Source organism: Phyllopteryx taeniolatus, unplaced genomic scaffold, assembly GCF_024500385.1.
Source record: "Phyllopteryx taeniolatus isolate TA_2022b unplaced genomic scaffold, UOR_Ptae_1.2 contig_126, whole genome shotgun sequence".
NCBI classification, from domain to species: Eukaryota; Metazoa; Chordata; class Actinopteri; order Syngnathiformes; family Syngnathidae; genus Phyllopteryx; species Phyllopteryx taeniolatus.
This window is the reverse complement of record NW_026903048.1, coordinates 43,579-49,132: the sequence shown is the minus strand read 5'-3', so window position 1 is coordinate 49,132 and position 5,554 is coordinate 43,579. Positions and strand designations below refer to the sequence as shown.

Below are 5,554 nucleotides of genomic sequence, written 5' to 3'. Positions count from 1 at the left end.
CGCGCAATTCACTCACTCTTTAATCCTTTTTCCTAAAAAAAATTAAAATTTAACTCACCAAAGTCATCTTCAATCCTGTGGATTGTCGTCAACCTTCAGATCCCAGTTGAGGAGAACGAAGACCAGTCCCGGAAAGGGTCTCAATTGCCGTGGCCACGGTCTCTTGACTGGATGTCGGCTCCACAACTGGAATCCTCGGGTGTATTGACAACAAATTTTTCTAGTTGCTGGAGCGGGTGTGTGGTGTCGAAGGCGGCATGGTGGATAGTGTTGCGGGACCCCGTGGCTCATGGGGAGAACATCCAAACTCGCACAGGCGAGGCCAGATTTGAACCCGTCCTCAGAACTGTGAGGCAGACGTGCTAACCATGCCGCAGTGACAGCTAAATTAGCTCCTTAACGAATACGCTAAGTCTATCCAGCACAAGAAAGCCTTGTAGCTCAGTGGTTAGAGCACTGGTTTCGTAAACCATTGCTTGTGAGGTCCATTCTAACTGAGGCCTGAAGTCAATTTTCGCCGTTGCAATTCATTATGCTATCCACAGTTGGAATGTGGCTGTCTGCATGGTCATTTTGAGTGTGTCAAAAATCAGGTACGCTTTCATCCCTTGCGAATAAACTGACGACAGACCTTTCCAACCTTTTGTCTACTTAAATCTCAGAATACCTGAAGTTTCATTTGGGTGTTGTAAGTACATTAGCTGAAACACTAACAGGCCTCATCGCTGGCACCTCCTTCTCCGGTTGGATCGACAAAGACATAATGTAGCTCCTTCTGACCTTCTCTGTACTTTTCCATTAACATCCTCAAGGCAAATAATGCATCTTTTGGTACTCTTTCTAGTCATGAAACCATACTGTTGCTCGCAAATACTCTCTTCTGTCCTGAGTCTAGCCTGCACTACTCTTTCCCATAACGTTATTGTGTGGCTCATCAACTTTCTTCCTCTATAGTTCCCACAGCTCTGCACGTCACCTTTGTTCTTAAAAATGGGCACCAGCACACTTTTCCTCCATTCCTCAGGCATCTTCGACAAATGACTGAGAACTATGAGAATTTCTTGGGTAGCCCATCACTTACACTCTGGTCCTGGATGTTTATAATTTACAAAGCCACTCCCACCACACTTCAGTTGTACAGCCGGTTCCACGACCCCCTGTCCTGCATGCTTCCACTCCTGCCCCTGTCCTGTCCAGTCCTGTCCTATCTTGTTGTATCCTTCCCTCACAGGGGGTGGCACAACTGCCCCATACAACACTCGATTCTGTGTCATTGTACTAGATTACTTTCCTCATCTTGTTAACAGCTAGAGAGAGTTTTGTCTTTTGTTGTAGTCTTTTCCTATATTATTTAGCTACCTTTTCACTCTGTCTCTTTTTTGTTTCTGAAATTGTCCTTCACAAACTTTGCTCTATTCAACTGAACGATTGTAATGCTCACTAAATATTCATTAGAATACAAAGAAACCACAACTCAAGAATGGTTAGCATAAGCATTGATTTTGTATCTGGGTGGAAGGCCCGAGTGAGAATTGAAATGACGACCCCTGGTTTACAAGACCAGTGCTCTCGCCCCTGAGATATGAGACCTTCTGTTAGCATTTTAGCTCATGAGCAACCACTCAGTTTTACAAAATGAAGAGCAAAGCTTGGAAATGTCTGTGATCAGCTTGTCAACCATAGTGTTAATGGGATGTTCGCAAGGGATGACAGAGTACGTCATGGCTTTTGACATGCTCAAAATGGCTACATAGAAAGCTGGTTTTCTACCTTGGCTAACGTCATGTATAACAACTGTGAAACTAGACTTCAGGGCTCAGTGAGAATTGAACTCACGACCCGTGGTTTACTAGATCAGTGCGCTAGCCACTGAGCTATGAAGCCTTTCTTTCCAGGTTAGAGTTACCATTTTGGTTAATGAGCTAACAACCAAAGGGAATGCATTGTCGGCTTGTTTAGAAAAAAGGTTTTAAGGAATTTAATTGTAATACCAACACACATTTACACATGCTATGGGCAATTTAGAGTCTTCAATTAACCTACCATGCAAAGCCTGAGTTAGCATTTTGGTTAACAAGCTAACAACAACAAAGTGGGCAAAAGTGCATTGTCAGCTTGTTAAAAAAGGTTTCAAGGAATTAAATTTTCTTACCAACACACATTTACACATGATATTGCACGAAATTTGATACCCAAAGTCCCGGATTAGCCGAATAAGTCTTGAAGTGAAATCACAATAGAATCAGAAAATAAAAATAGATAACTTAACGATAACACAACAATAACAACCATAAAACAAATGCTAAACCCCAGTTGTGAGTTAACGCAAAGATGCAAATGCAGCAAAGGCTGTGGATGCAGCAGAAATACAAATGTATGAGGCTTGAATTGTGCATGATATTTACATGCTCATTTAGTTACTGGTTTACTATACCAGGAATCTAAGCACTTGTTCTCTAGGATAGCGTTGGCATTTTGGTGAAAGCGTTAATTTCGTTGCCACAGAATAATATGTCCCAGATTAGCTCGTAGTGGCTAGTCATAGGTGTGTGTTTAAAAAGCACTTTGTATTTGTCAGTTTGTGGGAATACATTGTTGACCTTCAGCAGGACCAAAATGGAAATTTATGGTACAGAGATTGTGAGTATTGACTGATGAGAAGAAGGTTGCTGTTCCAATGATAACTGCAGAGTGTAGCAGTTGGGTGGAGTTATCCTGTTTCACATAATAGATAGCAGCTGTTTAGATTGCCAACAGACCACAGTGAGAATTGAAGTCACGACCCCTGGTTTTCAAGACCAGTGCTCTAACGGCAGAGATATGAGACCTTGGGTTTTAGCGTAGGCAACGGCAGGATAAGAGCAATTGAGTGTGATGTTGGTAGTTTCCATGGTTTAAAAACTTTGCTCTATTCGACTGAACGATAGTAATTCAAAATAAATATCCATTAGACTACAAAGAAACCACAACTCAAGAATTGTTAGCATAAACATTGAATCTGTATCTGGGTGGTAGGCCCCAGTAAGAATTGAAATCATGACCCTTGATTTACAAGACCAGTGCTCTCGCCCCTGAGATATGACACCTTCTGTTAGTATTTTAGCTCATGAGCTATCACCAAATTTTACAAAAGGTAGAGCAAAGCTTGGAAATGTCTGTGATCAGTTTGTTAACCATAGTGCTAATGGTATGTTAGCAAGGGATGACAGAGTACGTCATGGGTTTTGACACGCTCAAAAGGGCTGTACAGGAAGCTAGTTTCCTACCTTGGCTATCATCATGGATAACAAACGTGAAACTTGACTTTAGGCCTCAGTGAGAATTGAACTCACGACCCCTGGTTTACAAGACCAGTGGTCTAGCCACTGAGCTATGAGGCCTTTCTTTTCATGTAAGAGTTACCATTTTGGTTAACTATCTAACAAACACGGCAAATTTTCAGCTTTTTTAGAAAAAAGGTTTTAAGGAATTTAATTGTCATACCAACACACATTTACACATGCTATGGGCAATTTATAGGCTTCAATTAACCTATCATGCATGTTTTTGCAATGTGGGAGGAAACAGGAGTACCTGGTGAAGGCCCACGCAGGAACCGGGAGAACATGCAAGCTCCACACAGGCGTGGCCTAAGTTAACATTTTGGTTAAAGAGCTCACAACCACAAAGTTGGCAAAAGTGCATTGTCAGCTTGTTAAGAAACAAGGTTTCAAGGAATTAAATTGTCTTACCAACACACATTTACACATGATATTGCACGAAATTCGATACCCAAAGTCCCGAATTAGCCGAATAAGTCTTGAAGTGAAATCACAATAGAATCAGAAAATAAAAATAAATAACGTAACGATAACACGAGAACAACAATAAAACAAATGCTAAACCCCATTTGTGAGTTAGCGCAAAGATGCAAATGCAGCAAAGGCTGAAGATGCAGCAGAAATACAAATGTATGAGGCTTGATTTGCGCATGATATTTACATGCTCATTTAGTTACTGGTTTACTATACCAGGGATCTAAGCACTTGTTGTCTAGGCTAGCGTTAGCATTTTTGTGAAAGTGCTAATTTTGTTGCCACAGAATAATATGTCCCAGATTAGCTCGTAGTGGCGAGTAGTCGGTGTGTGTTTAAAAAGCACTTTGTATTTGTCAGTTTGAGGGAATACAGTTTCTCTTGTTCATGCATTGTTGACCTTCAGTAGGACCAAAATGGAAATTTATGGTTCAGAGATTGTGAGTATTGACTGATGAGAAGAAGGTTGCTGTTCCAATGACAACTGCAGAGTGTAACAGTTGGGTGGAGTTATCCTGTTTCACATAATAGATAGCAGCTGTTTAGATTGCCAACAGGGTTCAGTGAGAATTGAACTCACAACCCCTGGTTTACAAGACCAGTGCTCTAACGGCTGAGCTATGAGCTATTAGCCTGGTCTATTTTAATTGCCATGGTCATCATTTTGAAAATCCAAAGACAACCTGAAAATCCAACAACATTGATTGGATGAGACAAAACATTGACCTGCAGGTTTTTGAGGTATTCTAAGGACAACTGCATCACTTATTCCAGTATATTTTCTTGGTTAATCCAACCACTGGCTTTGTAGACCATGGCTCGTACCACTGAGGAATGAGTCCTCACTCTTTGGTCTTGCGTAATCCTTTCGGTGAACAAGCCAACACAGAACTAACGATGACAGAAGATCATTGAAGTGCCAAAAGCAACATCCGCATCACAGCCCATAAACCAAAAACTTGTGAGAGTTGAAATCACGACCCATGGTTAACAAGACCAGGGCTGAGGATATGGGTGGGAGTGCTTGCAAATAGTGCATGATAGTTCCAGTATATGGTTATTTGTACTTGAGAAAACTTCATAATGCAGGGATGACTGAGCATGGGGGAACTGATATCAGGGCTACAAAATGATGCCTTAGCATGTTCAGCAAAAATGGCCGCAGAACGTATACTACCAACTCAAGAATGGTTAGCATAAGCATAGAAACTGTAGTTGGGTGGTAGGTCACAGTGAGAATTGAACTCACGACCTAAGATTTACAAGACCATTGTTCTACCCACTGAGCTATGAGACCTTCTGTTAGTAAATCAGCTCATGTGCTAACACCGAATTTTACAGAATTGAGTGCCACTAATCGTACATCATGGCTGGCCTCACCCCTGTTTTATAAACTTTGCCCTTCATCCAAGCAGAGAGACTTCTGTCACATGACACACCTGACACCTTCCTCCACCCGTTCTAACCTGCTTGGATCCGTTTCTTCACTTCCTGACCACACTCACCATTGCTCTGGACGGTTGACCCCAAGTATTTAAAGTCCTCCACCCTTGCTATCTCTTCTCCCTGGAACCTCACTCTTCCCCCACCACCCCTCTCGTTCATGCACATATATTCTGTCTTACTTCGGCTAATCTTCATTCCTCTGCTTTCCAGTGCATGCCTCCATGTTTCTGTTCCTCCACCTGCTCCCTGCTTTAACTGCAGATCACGTCATCTGCAAACATCACGGTCCACGGGGATTCCAGTCTAACCTCATC

General features: G+C 42.0%; 2 non-coding genes across 2 annotated transcripts; both read right to left on the bottom strand.

The window, feature by feature from the left end:
• Positions 1-3,307: 3,307 nt before the first annotated feature.
• trnat-ugu (transfer RNA threonine (anticodon UGU)) lies at positions 3,308-3,380 on the bottom strand. The gene has a single exon. It is a non-coding gene; the product is annotated as a tRNA-Thr (tRNA).
• Positions 3,381-5,018: 1,638 nt separating this feature from the next.
• Positions 5,019-5,091, bottom strand: trnat-ugu (transfer RNA threonine (anticodon UGU)). Its single transcript has one exon. It is a non-coding gene; the product is annotated as a tRNA-Thr (tRNA).
• Between the last annotated feature and the right edge of the window lie 463 nt (positions 5,092-5,554).